This window comes from Schistocerca gregaria, chromosome X, assembly GCF_023897955.1.
Source record: "Schistocerca gregaria isolate iqSchGreg1 chromosome X, iqSchGreg1.2, whole genome shotgun sequence".
Lineage (NCBI taxonomy): Eukaryota > Metazoa > Arthropoda > Insecta > Orthoptera > Acrididae > Schistocerca > Schistocerca gregaria.
Window position 1 is genome coordinate 664,126,126 of NC_064931.1, and position 16,182 is coordinate 664,142,307.

The 16,182-nt window shown below is 43.2% G+C and overlaps 1 long non-coding RNA gene across 1 annotated transcript in view; it reads left to right on the forward strand.

The window, feature by feature from the left end:
- Positions 1–16,182, forward strand: part of LOC126299034 (uncharacterized) — a 261,272-nt gene that overhangs the window by 137,339 nt on the left and 107,751 nt on the right. The gene's annotated exons all lie outside the window — the stretch shown is intronic.

A 16,182-nucleotide genomic window follows, 5' to 3' on the forward strand; every position in this document is an offset into this window, starting at 1 on the left:
AAAGACAGTCAGCACCCTCTTACTAGATTATGGCTGGGGGGCTTCGCCTATTCTAGGGGTGGTGAATGCGTAGGTTTCCACTGCTTGCTTTGCCACTTTGTCTCGGGGTCGTAATGACAACCCAGCACTCGTCCATGTGATTTGGCGACCAAAGGAGTCATCTGAATTGGACTGATACAGCTGCAACATTGCCGCTGCTGCTTCGGTTCAACAGACTTTTTGCGTTGATGTGAGCAGTCGTGGAACCCACTGGTGACAATGCCTGCCATATTTGCAAGATTCTGAAACTGATCCGTGATTCACTTTCAGTTGTGATAAGCCAATCTTTGAACTCCAGGGCCCCACTAATCTTGTGATTCCCATTTCCTCACATAGAGATGGTCTGCCAATTCGTCGGCCATACCTGTTTGAGCACAGTGGAAGCAGCGTTTTCAGGTTGAGTATTCTAAATTCCACCATAGCAGACAAAAGTTCCCCAAAATTATGCCATTTCGTTAACTTTTCCTCAAATACCTTAAACCTACCCAATCCTTCAAATTTTTGTTATCAGTGTTTTCTCCTTGAAGAGGAGGAATTTATGTGTTCATGGCCGTAAAATTATCGTACATATCAAAGAAATTATAGTACGTAAACTAAAATTTTTAATTTGTGAACAAAAACAATATTCTGACCAGAAAAATAAAAAAATCTGCTCTAGAGGCGCCACATCTGCTTTCTTCTTGCTTTTTTTCATGGTTCTGTTGATTTACCATAAGCGCACCACCTATATCGCACTTAGCAGCTCTACGCTTCCATCCACTGTGCTTCTGAGAACACACAAAATCAGCGCCTGTGTTTTTTACTTGCACCTGCAGAAGGCTCGTAACCGCCGATTTGTCATTACCTTACATTTAATTATAACAAATCATACCAATAGCAATGCGTTTTCGAGAGAGCCTCAAGATTTGAAATGGCTTATATTCGTAGAATATATGTTGTAATATAAAACACAGCACATCCAAGCTTCAACTAAAACGACGAAATCCAGTATGGTGTCTCCCCAAAACTCAATACGACCACGAAAGTCGACAGACATCCCAAACGGTCGAAACTGGGCATGTCCACGTCATAGTGATGTCATGTACAGGCATCACCCTGTTGAGCCTAAAGTCTGTGTGTATCTGTTCATTTGGAGAGCGACATCCTCATGTCAGTGAAATAAAACTTAATGAATAAAGCACAGGCACAATCTCGCACCGAAGCGCTACTTAGTACCACCTGAAATACCTATATGTGTGTGAATATCTAGAAAACTAAGTATGTGTTGTCTGAAATAAAATATCAGAGATAGTATTGCTAGTAAGGCAAGGAAGATAAACTACTTCTCTAATTTCTCTGGTACCTAAATTTTTCCCTCGGAAATTTCTCCCAAGTTTCTGCTTCCCCAAAAGTTCCCCCCGAAAGACATTTTCCTCCAAAATTGAGAAAAAATCAGGAGACGCTGAGTGGAAGCGCATGTGCCACTTAGGTAATCACTACGTTTACAAGTGACACATCTTCCATAAGATGAAAACCGAATTTCGGAAACCGTTTTTCGCTATCGTTAAGGTCTGGAGCGGATTTACTAACTCTGTAAAATATGGCGCCTGGAAAACAATTGTTACAGTTCGATTTGTCCGCAGCTCGTGGTCAAGTGGCTAGAGTTGCTGCCTCTGGATAACGGGGTCCCTCATTATTTCATCATCAATCGTACAAGTGGCGAAATTGTACTGTGTAAAGACGCGCAGTTGAGCGCCCCACAAACCAATCATCATCATCACAGTTTGATTTAGTCAGCACAGTCTCCATTTCTCTTCAGTTAGACGAGATATAAACAGCTTCAATCTAATATTTCTGCTTATTCTTCACTGTACAAAAAGCCACTTCCTCCATGTTATCCGAAAATGTTAAAAAAACAAGGCAAGACCTGACAGCCCAAGCACGTTACGAAACTGGTTGCGTTTACACGGGAGCGAAAATCGATTGCGGAAAAAGCCGGCAACCAGAAGGTGATTTCCAGAATCGATTTTGAGGTATTTACATGACCACCCAGAAGCAATATTGGGAAATACGTTTAGGAAATCCAGTTTTGGGAGCCCCAAGTAAACCGGATGACCGTGGCATATGACGATGCATGGTTGACGTCGACTTCCACCAGTTCGGCGTGGATTGTTGGAGCGTTGTTCTCCTTGCAGTGAACAAAATAACTTCATCAGTGGACTGCGCCATTTTGTTCTTGCTCCTCTAGTGGCGTTCTGTATCATTTTCGCAAGAACATTTCAATACTTACCAGAACTATAGATATTTACCTGCAAAACAAAAAAGTAAAAAGTACCTTTTTTTCGTGGTGACAGTTAAAATTTTGAGTACCCGTCGTGCCTCTTCCCCCCACCCCCTTCATGGCTCACATTACTTGTAATGTGTTGATAGTATAGTCACAGTCCGCCTCCTTGGCTGGGTTGTTGCGTGCTTGCCTCCCATGCAGCGGGCCCGGGTTCGATTCCCGGCCGGGTTGGAGATTTTCTCCGCTCGTGGACTGGGTGTTGCGTTGCCTCATCATCATTTCATTACCATTATCATTACCGGCAAGCAAATCGCCCAATGTGGCGTCGACTGAAATAAGACTTCCACTCGGCGGCCGAACAATGACATATCCTCATTTCAGTATAGTCACAGTAGCTCCTATAGCTTACTTCGCGTCATATCCGACTTCAAACTAATTTCAGTTGCATGTGAATCCCACAGCTTCCTGTGACGTAACAGAATCTTTTTATGAAATAAAAACCGCACCAAATCTCAACCGCAGTAAGGTACTGATACGGGAAACTCCTCACCTATCCCACTCAGATTTAGTTGTAAGATGGCCCAGTGGATAGCTTGTCAAAAACAGAACATAGATCAAGCATGAAAATACACTACTGGCCATTAAAATTGCTACACCACGAAGATGACGTACTACAGACTCGAAATTTAACCGACAGGAAGAAGATGCTGTGATAGGCAAATGATTAGCTTTTCAGAGCATTCACACAAGGTTGGCGCCGGTGGCGACACCTACAAGTGCTGACATGAGGAAAGTTTCTAACCGATTTCTCATACACAAACAGCAGTTGACCGGCGTTGCCTGGTGAAACGTTGTTATGACGCCTCGTGTAAGGAGGAGAAGTGCGTACCATCACGTTTCCGACTTTGATAAGCGGCATTGCTGCTTTCGTTGGTCGAGATCCAGTGACTGTTAGCAGAATATGGAATCGGTGGGTTCAGGAGGGTAATACGGAACGCCGTGATGGATCCAACGGCCTCGTATCACTAGCAGTCCAGGTGACAGGCATCTTATCCGCATGGCTGCAACGGATGGTACAGCCACGTCTCAATCCCTGAGTCAACAGATGAAGGCGTTTCCAAGACAACAACCATCTGAACGAACAGTTCGACGACGTTTGCAGCAGCGTGGACATCAACTCGGAGACCATGGCTGCGGTTACCCTTGACGCTGCATCACAGACAGGAGCGTCTGCGATGGGGTACTCAACGACGAACCTGGGTGCACGAATGGCAAAACGTCATTTTTTCGGATGAATCCAGGTTCTGTTTACAGCATCATGATGGTCGCATCCGTGTTTAGCGACATCGCTGTGAACGCTCATTGGAAACGTGTATTCGTCATCGCCATACTGGCGTATCACCCGGCTTGATGGTATGGGGTGCCACTCGTTACACGTATCGGTCACCTCTTGTTCGCGTTGACGGCACTTTGAAGAGTGGACGTTACATTTCAGATTTGTTACGACCCGTGGCTCTACCCTTCATTCGATCCCTGCGAAAACCCACATTTCAACAGGATAATGCACGACCGCATGTTGCAGGTCCTGTACGGGCCTTTCTGGATACAGAAAATGTTCGACTGCTGCCCTGCCCAGCAAATTTTCCAGATCTCTCACCAATTTAAAACGTCTGGTCAATGGTGGCCGAGCAACTGGCTCGTCACAATACACCAGTCACTACTCTTGATGAATTGTGGTCTCGTGTTGATGCTGCATGGGCAGCTGTACCTGTACAGCTGTTTGACTCAATGCCCAGTCGTATCAAGGCCGTTATTACGATTAGAGGTGGTTGTTCTGGGTACTGATTTCTCAGGATCTATGCACCAAAATTGCGTGAAAATGTAATCTCATGTCAGTTCTAGTATAATATATTTGTCCAATGAATACCCGTTTATCATCTGCATTATTTCTTGCTGTAGCAATTTTAATAGCCAGTAGCGCAGGTAGGGGGTTTACTGAAATGTGAACAAAGAAGTAAAATAGAAACAGTGAACGGACCAAGCTCAAGACGTGCCGCATCAAGCGATCTGGAAGAGCCAAGACATTGTGGTTAGTGGTCATGGTGTTGGACTGCAAAATGGGTGTTCCGTGTTAGGTCTCCCTCGTTCCACTTCTTTTTTTTTTTTTTCACAAAGTCATACGCTGCCTTTCCGGCGTCTGTTCGCTGTATTCAAATTTGTGTCTTTATCATCGTGTAACGTCCGTTTGCAACTGCGAGACGTAAGGAAGGGACCTATAATAAAAAGTGATTCCGAGATCTTGAGTGTTTGCACCGTTACTCGACACTCGGATCTCGTAACCAGAAGGCGATGAGCCTCCAGACGGACATACTTCCTATTTGTTCTACGCAAGCACCACTTGTTATGACTCTTGCGTTCCGTTTTGGAAGTTTTGACTCTTGAATTCCTGTGTTATAACATAGTTCACATCCTGTTATTTGTTGTTTTCATTTCTGTGATAGGTCTATGCAGCCTCTCGCCCGCTCTCACTATTCAGCACATTTGCTTGCGACGGTAATATATTCTTAAAACATTATTCATATTCTATAACCAGTGAGTAGTATGACAATATCCAAGAATACAGAAATAGAACAGGCACGTCAATGACTGGACGGACAGTTCACAACTTTGTAAAAAATTTGAACACGAGTGAGATTTCAACACGGATATCCACTTTGCAATTCAACACCGTCAACACATAACCACGACGGCGTGCCACTGCAAATTTGCTCGTTGTTGCACATCTTGATCTATAACCGTTCACTATTTCCATTTAGCTTCTTTCTTCATTCAGTTCAACCACATTATTCCTGTTTCCATACTAGATCTGTGTTCAGTTTTCGAAGGGCTATCCGTGGCCCATCTTACCGTTAAAACTGAGAGGGGGTGGGGGCGGTGCTAGGGAGTTTCCCTTGTGAGAAAGTTCGGTTCCATCTCAAGGCTGCGTCAACTGTGTGCCCTTTCCGTCTCATTACTGGAAACACCCTTTCAGTTGGAGATGTCAATAAAATCAGTTTTATTTGAAAATAGATTTCTTATAAATTTATAGGAAAAGAAAGGAAGCTAGTGCATGGTGGGACTGTGCTGAGTGCGCACGATAGTGTAATAACGATGGCTGCTGAGTGGGGAGCAGGGCAGGCTGCCGGTTCCTGTTTAACCGTTCACTGGCGCCCACCTGTCAGGACGTGCCCCCCCCCCCCCCTCGCTCTCCCGGTGGCTCAGAGAGCGGTCTACTTTCTTTGTGACGGCCGTAGGCTTACGATCTTGTTGGAATAAAATTGTGAAGGAAACATTTTTACGTGAATTGAAAATGTGAATATAAAGCTATGTAAAGATAAAAGAATGATAAAATTTTAGTTTAGGCCTCTCGTGACTTTAGTAGTAAAGCGGTCCTCAACAAAGATGGTTGCTTTCACCACCGTAGTGCTGTACTAGTCACGATCCTGTCGGTGATGTTATGCCGTGTCCTTTCTCCGCACCTTGGACCGACTTACTCAGCCAGTTGTACAGGACCTACAATTTAACGTGACCTCCGTACCACAGGGCGGTTAGGCATCGGTTTGACATTTTTGAAGTTAACAAATCGCCAGATGTGAAAGATATGATAAGTGGTAGGAATTATACTAGGACTGAGTGGGTATCGAACCGCAGACTTTCGGATTTTTGGGTTGGCATCAAAGTGCGCATCGAGGCCAACCAGGGTACAATTTCATTCTGATAAATGGATCAATTCTGCCAAGTTCTTCATAAATTTGACTCGATCTTGTAATCACCAAAATAACATCACATAACCACTCCAGCCATGAAGTTTCATTTCGTTTCCTCCTCCCCGACTGGGTGCTTCACATTTCTTTGTCCGGCAGTGTATTTACATCACACACAATTGACTTTTCATGAATATTGGCTAAAACAAATTGCCTCGGCATAGATGTGTGTGATGTCCTTAGGTTAGTTAGGTTTAAGTAGTTCTAGGTCTAGGGGACTGATGACCTCAGAAGTTAAGTCCCATAGTGCTCAGAGCCATTTGAACCATTCTGTGGAACTGCAGACAATGTCGTGCTGTTACCAAAGGCACTCGCGCCGGTCGTCTGCTGCCACAGGCCATCAACACCAAATTTCGCCGCACTACCCTAACGTATACGTTAATCGTACGTACCGTATTGATTTCTGCTGTTATTTCACACAGTGTTGCTTGTCTGTTAGCAATGACAACTCTATGCAAACGCCGCTCTTCTCGGTCGTTAAGTGAAGGCCGTTGGCCACTGCGCTGTCCGTGGTGAGAAATAATGCCTGAAATGTGGTATTCTTGTCACTCTCTTGACGCTATGGATCTTGGAATACTGAATTCCGTAACGATTTCCGAACTGGAATGTCCCATGCGTCTAGCTCCAACTACAATACCGCGTTCAGAGTCCGTTTATTGCCGTCGCGCGGTCATAATCACGTCGGAAACCTTTTCATATAAATAACCTGAGTACAAATGACAGCCCTGCCAATGCATTGCGCTTTTATACCTTGTGTACGCGACACTACCGCCATTTGTATATGTGCATATCGCTATCCCGTGACTCCTATCACCTCAGACTATCATTGTCTGTCAGGACACACCACTTTTCATAACAATTTATGTGTAGGTGAACAACTATCTTTTGCTCTATTGGCCAGTTATGATGCGTAATTCTTTTAGTTCAGACATGTATGGTTGCAAGCTAAATGAACATACAGTGTTGTTGTTGTTGTTGTTGTTGTGGTCTTCAGTCCTGAGACTGGTTTGATGCAGCTCTGTATGCTACTCTATCCAATACAGCATTGGTGATCCCTTGATGCCTCAGAACATGTCCTACCAACCAATTTCTTCTTCTAGTTAAGTTGTGCCACAAAGTCCTCTTCTCCCTAATTCTGTTCAGTACCTCCTCATTAATTACGTAATCTACCCATTTAATCTTCAGCATTATTCTGTAGCACCACATTTCGAAAGCTTCTATTCTCTTCTTGTCTAAACTATTTATCGTCCACGTTTCACTTCCATACAAGGCTACACTCCATACAAATACTTTTAGAAACGACTTCCTGACACTTAAATCTATACTCGATGTTAACAAATTTCTCTTCTTCAGAAACGCTTTCCTTGCCATTGCCAGTCTACATTTTATATCCTCTCTACTTCGACCATCATCAGTTATTTTACTTCCTAAATAGCAAAACTCCTTTACTACTTTGTGTCTCATTTCCTAATCTAATTCCCTCAGCATCACCCGAGGCAACTCGACTACATTCCATTATCCTCATTTTCCTTTTGTTGATGTTCATCTTATATCCTCCTTTCAAGACACTATCCATTTCGTTCAACTGCTCTTCCAAGTCCTTTGCTGTCTCTGACAGAATTACAATGTCATCGGCGAACCTCAGAGTTTTTATTTCTTCTCCATGGATTTTAATACCTACTCCGAATTTTTCTTTTGTTTCCTTCACTGTTTGCTCAATGTATAAATTGAATAACATCGGGGAGAGGCTACAAACCTGCCTCACTCCTTTCCCAACCACTGCTTCCCTTTCGTGTCCCTCGACTCTTATAACTGCCATCAGGTTTCTGTAGAAACTGTAAATAGCCTTTCGCTCCCTGTATTTTACCCCTGCCACATTCAGAATTTGAAAGAGAGTATTCCAGTCAACATTGTCAAAAGATTTCTCTAAGTCTACAAATGCTACAAACATAGGTTTGCCTTTCCTTAATCTAGCATCTAAGCTAAGTCGTAGGGTCAGTATTGCCTCACTTGTTCCAATATTTCTACAGAATCCAAACTGATCTTCCCCGAGGTCGGTTTCTACAATTTTTTCCATTCGTCTGTAAAGAATTCGCGTTAGTATTTTGCAGCCGTGACTTATTAAACTGATAGTTCGGCAAATTTCGCATCTGTCAACACCTGCTTTCTTTGGGATTGGGATTATTATATTCTTCTTGAAGTTTGAGGGTATTTCGCCTGTCCCATATATCTTGCTAACGAGATGGTAGAGTTTTGTCAGGACTGGCTCTTCCAAGGCTGTCAGTAGTTCTAATGGAATGTTGTCTACTCCGGAATGGTTGCAAGCATTAACAATTTCGATACTGAACTGACACGTCTGTGTGTCTGTCTGTGCAGGATGAGAGTTCCGATGGCGAAGATTTTTTTCTTTTATTGAGGAATTGGGGGGGGGGGGGGGTGGCGTGGTTAACTACTGTCCTTCCTTGCCTCCTCTGGGTATCTGGGTACACCCGTGTGTGGTTACTAGAGACCTGCCGGCCGATGTGGCCGAGCGGTTCTAAGCGCTTCAGTCTGTAACAGCGCGACCGCTACGTTCGCAGGTTCGAATCCTGCCTCGGGCATGGGTGTGTGTGATGTCCTTAGGTTAGTTAGGTTTAAGTAGTTCTAAGTTCTAGGGTACTGATGACCTTAGATGTTAAGTCCCATAGTGTTCAGAGCCATTTGAACCATTTTGAACTAGAGACCTGAATAAACTGCTCTTCAGTTGAGTCCGACTGCAGTTCTCGACGTAGGTGTGATGAATGAGAGCAGAGCGGGTGTCGGTGTCGTAGACCCCGGCAGCAGCGTTAATTTGCGGCGAGGCCGGCGACGGCGGTGCGCTGGCGCAGTTCCGGCGGTTCCGGTGGGCGCGCGGCCGCGTGTGCCATGTGCCCACTGCCCGCGCTTCCGGCAGCCGCCGCAGTCCACCTGCCCCGCGCAGCTGCCGCGCCGCCGCACAAAAGCTGCGCCTCCATCTCCACCAGCTTCCCTTTGCCGTTACACTCTCTGTATACGGCGTCTCGACAACGACGGGGGATTGCGTTTGCCGATTTGCTAACGTTCGTGCCGTCGCAGTGCAGCTCCGTGCGACCACGAAACTCTACCGCAGTCGGACGCGATATTGGATTCCGTAGTATTTCATTGTGTTCGTATTATAAAGTTACGTATTATGACAGCAAACTGTATCAAGGCAACGGCGCATTCGAGCTTTATCACAAGCACGTCACTGACGGAAAAAGGGTAACACCAAAAAATTATTAATGTAAAGTAATGAAATTTCGGGAATACTTTTGTCTAGGTAACATTTCTAAGTGATTAACACTACAGTATCACAGGTTAATGTACGCGCGAGGTAAGCCATTGCAAATGTGAAATGCTGGTACATTAATAAGAGGTGTAACCGCCGGAATGTTGAATGCAAGCATGCAAACGTACCAAAATGTGATCATATTTTCTAGACTCAAATTCGGGACATTAACATATTTCCTAGGCCCAAATCCGGGACACATTAAAAATTTTGCAAAATAGGCTATATTTATTTATCATATGAGAAGAAGGTAGCAGTGCAAGTTCGGGAAACTTTTTTCAGTCCACTTTTTTAAGTAGGATAGAGCAGTTCCGTAGAAAAATAATATAACACTATGAAAACTCTTTACCTCCGCTGGAAACAGACCTACCACTGTTTCAACAGTTTCAAGAATTGTTTTAACTCTGAAGGGAAGGAACTGGTCTTCAATTTTGGACTGCAATGCAGTTTTCAACTTACTAATACAATCAGCCACTTCAAATATAGTGATTGTCTGTCCTTCAACTTTTTTAACTGCTTCATGAAATGATGAAGACTGACTGTGTCCGAGTATAGCCGTACTTCAGACAAAGGGTTTTGAAAGAAGTTTTGAAGTAACAGTGGACACTTTTTTTCAGATTTGAAGCATGATTTTAGTGGTTTAAACATATTGATGACTCGCTCAACAGCAGGCAACACTGCTAACCATCTTGTTTGAGTATAACCCAAAATCATTGCAAAATCTGTTTCAATAAAGCTGCAAAAGCCCTTCAGAGTTTCAACTCTCACAGTGTATGATAACAAATACAGAAATATTTTGGAAACTACCATTTCTATATCAACAGGCAAAATATCAGTAGCTGCTCTAACAGTATTATGCAGTATATGAGCAGCACAACCAACCCCTGTCAGTCTATGACCGAGTTCCACTTGTAGTTTAGTAAAAACATTATTCTGACATTTTCTTTCAGCACCTCCAAAATTGCAATTAGTGTTATCAGCACACAGTCCAACAACTTTTTGTTCTAGGCTGTTTTTTCTGAGGCAGTCTGTTAAATAGCCACTCACAATAGTAGATGTTTCTCCAGGCAACGATTTTAATTGTAATAATCTTACTCTTACACCAGTTTTGTAATCAGAATATCTGACGAGGATAGGAAAGACCTTAATCTCTTTGTGGTTAGATGCATCAGTCGGAAGTGAAATAAATGTCACTTTTTCTAAATCTCGTCGCAACATATCTAATGCATGAGGGGCCAACATATTTACGATTATTGCCTCTGCTTTTGTACGTGCACAAGCAAATTTAGGCTCTAATGTCACTTGAAGAAGCTTCGATGTACAGTCCATAAAACTGAAACTATGACTGTGGTGAATTTTATGATACGCAAAAACACCCTCAGTTGCAACTAACCTCTCCTCCTGACCACAAAGTTTCTCTGATGTAAAAAATGACTTTCATGTTGCACTAGACGCTGCTGCAGAGACTGCTCTTTTATGTTTGCCACTTTTTAAATGTAGTTGTATATCACCACGTCCACTGTGACTTAGTGAGAAACTAGAAGCACATGTGTTGCACCTGACATTTCCTTTTGAGTCCGAAGAAACAATGTCACTGACGAATGGAAATTCTTTCTGCAATTGTTCATTGAAGGAGCACTTGCGCTTCTTTGAACTCATTCTTGGGAAGAAGTATTGTTATTGAAGAGGAAAAACAACTAAACGTATCAAACGTAATATACTAAACACGACGTAACACAAAATTCAATCTGATATAATATTTCGCACACAGATGACAAATGGTAGTATTCTAGAGACCAGCATACACTGCGTTGGCGACGCCAAAGTCAACGAGAGCGTATATTACTGTTCGTCTGTTCGAGTTACTTTGTATTTCGTCTGCATGTTTGCCATAAAACCTCCTCTGCCTCTTCCATGGCTATCAGAAAATATGCAGATTTCTTCCTTCTTCTGTTCGAGTTACTGTTGGAACCGTTTCGACCGCGCCAATGCGTTAGAGTGCGACTTTTTCCCAGTTGCCGTGGTCTCTGACTGCCCATTAGCTGTTCGAGCTGCGGCCAACACGTGTTTGCACAGTAGAAACAGTTTGATAACGGTTTCGACAATTTGTCGTACCCTCTTGTCAAACAAAACTAGTACGTCGTACTAGTATATGCATTGCGTTGTACAGGTGCCGGATGTAGTTTGTTAGGCGCAGGTCCGTGCCTCTTGCACTTGGTCGGTCAACACCGTGCCTGTTAATGACGTTTGTGGGTGACTTTGGTGTTGTCGTCCGATGATGTCCCATATATGCTCGACTGGAGACAGGTCTGGTTGTCGAGCAGGTCAACGCAACGCGTCGACACTCTGTAGAGAACGTTCGATTACAACAACAGTATGCAGGAGAGCGTTATCGTGTCGGAAAACACCTCCTGGAATGCTGTTCATGAATGGCAGCATAACAGGTCGAATCACCAGACTGATGTACAGATTTGCATTCAGAGTGCGTGGGATAGCCACGGGTGTGCTCCGTCTGTCATACGAAATCTCATCCCAGACCATAAATCCAGGTGAAGGTCCAATGTGTCTAGCACGCAGACAGGTTGGTTTTAGGCCCTCAACTGACCTGCTTCTAACCAATCCACGGCCATCACTGGCACCGAGGCAGAACCAGCTTCTATCAGAAAACACAAGAGACCTCCACCCTGCCCACCACTGAAGTCGCAACTGGCGGTGGTTTGTGGACAGTGGAATGCATGCTACAGGACGTCTGATGGGGAGCTGTCCTTGAAGTAACCGATTTGTAACAGATAGTTGTCTCACTTTGGTGCAATACTGTGCGCCAGAGCCGTATACCGAACACGATGGTCTTCCGTCCCCGTAATGCCACGTGCCCGTCCGGAGCCTGGTCATCTTGCGACCGTACATCTCGTGACCGCCGCTGCCAGCGGTTTATATACAGTGGCTATATTCCCACCAAGTCTTTCAGTCTTTCTGCAGTGTCGCAGAAGGAACGTCCAGTTTCTGGTAGTTCTATTACACAACCTCGCTCAAACTCAGTGAGGTGTTGTTAATGGCGTCTTTGTCGCCTTGAAGGGATTCTTAACTAACACCAACTCACGACGCCCAATCTCAAAGGTAACTAACGCTCACGAATGGTACCGCGTGTATTTAAAGCAAACCTGATTCTCATCGTAACAGTGGCACTACTAGCGCCACTGTTATGCGACTGGTGCGATATTTGAACAGACATAGTCTTTCAGATGTTGGAATATGCCTACCAACTTTCGTTTATGTCGTACAACTCATTCTTGGTGTTGCAATTTTTCTTCCCTCGGTGTAATGAGATAGCAGTTATTGGGAAATCGGTGTTAAGATCCTACAGTGAAGGGCGATATGAGAAAGATGTCTCAAGTTACATGAGTCCACCGCAGTGTAATGAACAGTGAAGTGCAGCTATGGGATCGACACAATTAGTTTTGCATCCTACTTTACAATAATTTTTTTCATCTTAATACTTTAACATATTCTGGGGCCTTCTAATTATAGTAATACAAGTACTTTCTGCAATATTCGCTGTTATTTACATATAAGAATGCGCTCTCGCAAGAATGAGTTCCTTCTGTTTTTTAGCTCCAGTCTGATTAAAAAACGAAAGACGAAATTTCTGCGAGTGAAACGAGCAGCCAATAGCGTTCGTATTCTGGTTTGTTACAAATAATGTAGTGTTTTTTTCCGAACATGTTGCAGTTTCCGAGGGTGTGGTTATGCAGAAATCTACGGGGACAGCTTAAATACCAAAAAAAGCTCCTTATAGGCCAAAGGCAAACCTACGTTTCTAGCATTTGTATAGAAACCAAATGGCAGTTATAAGAGTTGAGGGGCACGAAAGGGAAGCAGTGGTTGGGAAGGGAGTGAGACAGGGTTGTAGCCTCTCCCCGATGTTATTCAATCTGTATATTGAGCAAGCAGTGAAGGAAACAAAAGAAAAATTCGGAGTAGGTATTAAAATCCAGGGAGAAGAAATAAAAACTCTGAGGTTCGCCGATGACATTGTAATTCTGTCAGAGACAGCAAAGGACTTGGAAGAGCAGTTGAACGGAATTGACAGTGTCTTGAAAGGAGAATATAAGATGAACATCAACAAAAACAAAACAAGGATAATGGAATGTAGTCGAATTACGTCGGGTGACGCTGAGGGAATTAGATTAGGAAATGACACTTAAGGTAGTAAAGGAGTTTTGCTATTTGGGAAGTAAAATAACTGATGATGGTCGAAGTAGAGAGGATATAAAATGTAGACTGGCAATGGCAAGGAAAGCATTTCTGAAGAAGAGAAATTTGTTAACATCGAGTATAGATTTAAGTGTGAGGAAGTCGTTTCTGAAAGTATTTGTATGGAGTGTAGCCATGTATGGAAGTGAAACATGGACGATAAATAGTTTAGACAAAAAGAGAATAGAAGCTTTCGAAATGTGGTGTTTCAGAAAATGCTCACGATTAGATGGGTAGAACACATAACGAATGAGGAGGTGTTGAATAGGATTGGGGAGAAGTTTGTAGCACAACTTGACTAGAAGAAGGGATCGGTTGGTAGAGTATGTTCTGAGGCATCAAGGTATCACCAATTTAGTATTGGAGATCAGCGTGGAGGGTAAAAATCGTAGAGGGAGACCAAGAGATGAATACACTAAGCAGATTCAGAAGGTTGTAGGTTGCAGTAGGTACTGGGAGATGAAGAAGCTTGCACGGGATAGAGTAGCATGGAGAGCTGCATCAAACCAGTCTCAGGACTGAAGACAACAACAACAACAACAACGACGACGCCATGAACGTTACCCAATCCACAACGAATTCTCAGGCACCCGCGACAGGCAGGTCTCTCTTGTACCTGCTGGAACACCACATCTCTTATTTACGCACTACAAGCTACTGAATGCTCCTGGAAGTAGAGCACTGTTGCATTAACGCCACCCGTGTATACCTCTGAAACTATCACACAAAATAAACAACAAGCTCACAACGACCCATAACTGCTTTACGCAAATAAGCCAAATTTTAATAAGTCATTTTAATGCCAACATACAGTGAAAAATATGTAACTAAGGCTCGTCATTTAAAAATATGAGTTACATTTTTTAAATTTTATCCGTTAGAAATGCTTAGTGGAGCCTGCGACCATAAAGACAATGAATTTGTTGGGGAAACATCTTTTCTTGCTGTTAATCAAGACGCGTTTTGCGAAAGGTTTCCCATTTTCGAATGTGTTTTTTCTTGTATTAGTCCTCAATGCTTCTTGTTTTCGATATGTTGGCTGCAGAATTACTTGTTGGCTTTACTGTAACGTGTAAACAGGCTAAATGTAATGAAGGATTGTTCCTTATGTATAGTTAACAGGGAATTTGGAGAAAGTTTTTTACTTACTGTTTTCGTGTAGTCCACTTATGCAGAAATTCAAACATATTAAACATCTGTCTCACAGTTTACTGCGAACAGCATATGGGAAAACCGAAACGTACAATAACCAACACTCACAAGGATATTTTACGTATATTTAACGGAGATAAAGCTGTAGATCACCCACAGAGTATATATACTCTTCTTTAGTGACGAGACCAAAGTTCATATTTAATCAGAATTATTTACCTGTAGTTACCAATATCTTAGGCACAAAGGTCCTTATTTCTATTTATCACTATTTTGTTCGCTTATGTAAGGATACTACCGAAGCATGTGCAGAAATTCACTTTCCAGTTTTTTATTCAGTACTGTAGTTATTAATGTTTTGTGTGTGTGTGTGCGTGTGCGTGTGCGTGTGCGTGTGCGTATGAGCATTAGAGAGAGGGAGAGAGAAAGAGAGAGCAAGAGTAATTTTGCAAGCAAACCCAAATGAATACACGCATTCTACGTGTAGAGTAACAAGCTGCGTAATACATTATCAACGCAAGCAGATGACGATGCAATTCAAAATGAGCATTAATCTTCTTTAATGCAAATCTTTTTACTTCATAACTGTCAACATTCTAAGTCTTCAGAAGAAAAATTAATCGTCCGCAGCTCGTGGTCGTGCGGTAGCGTTCTCGCTTCCCGCGCCCGGGTTCCCGGGTTCGATTCCCGGCGGGGTCAGGGATTTTCTCTGCCTCGTGATGACTGAATGTTGTGTGATGTCCTTAGGTTAGTTAGGTTTAAGTAGTCCTAAGTTCTAGGGGACTGATGACCATGCATGTTAAGTCCCATAGTGCTGAGAGCCATTTGAAAAATTAATCAGATTCTCAAAAATGAAGTCAGTCAACACCCGTGGTCGATTTTTATTTCTTTTTGGCGTATTCCAGTTTTTAGGAGTCCTTAAATTAGGAAATTTTCTCGCCATGGATCTGGTTTTTTTTCTGTTACGTAATAGTCTTCTTATTGTCACACTGTCATTTTTGACTGAGATGTAAGGGAACTCGTGTAAGTATGTCTGCAAATCGTGTCATCTCTGTGTTTGTGCATTCACGTACTACATGTCCTTGATGTGGAAACAAAAAATTTTTACGGTATTTTAGTAGGTGGGTATAGGGAAGGGGGTTCAAATGGCTCTAAGCACTATGGATTTAACATCTGAGGTCATCAGTCCCCTAGACTTGGAACTACTTAAACCTAACTAACCTAAGGACATCACACACATCCATGGCCGAGGCACGATTCGAATCTGCGACCTTAGCAGCAGTGCGGTTCCGGACTGAAGCGCCTAGAACCGCTCGGCCACAGCGGTCGGCTTTGGAAAGGGGGAA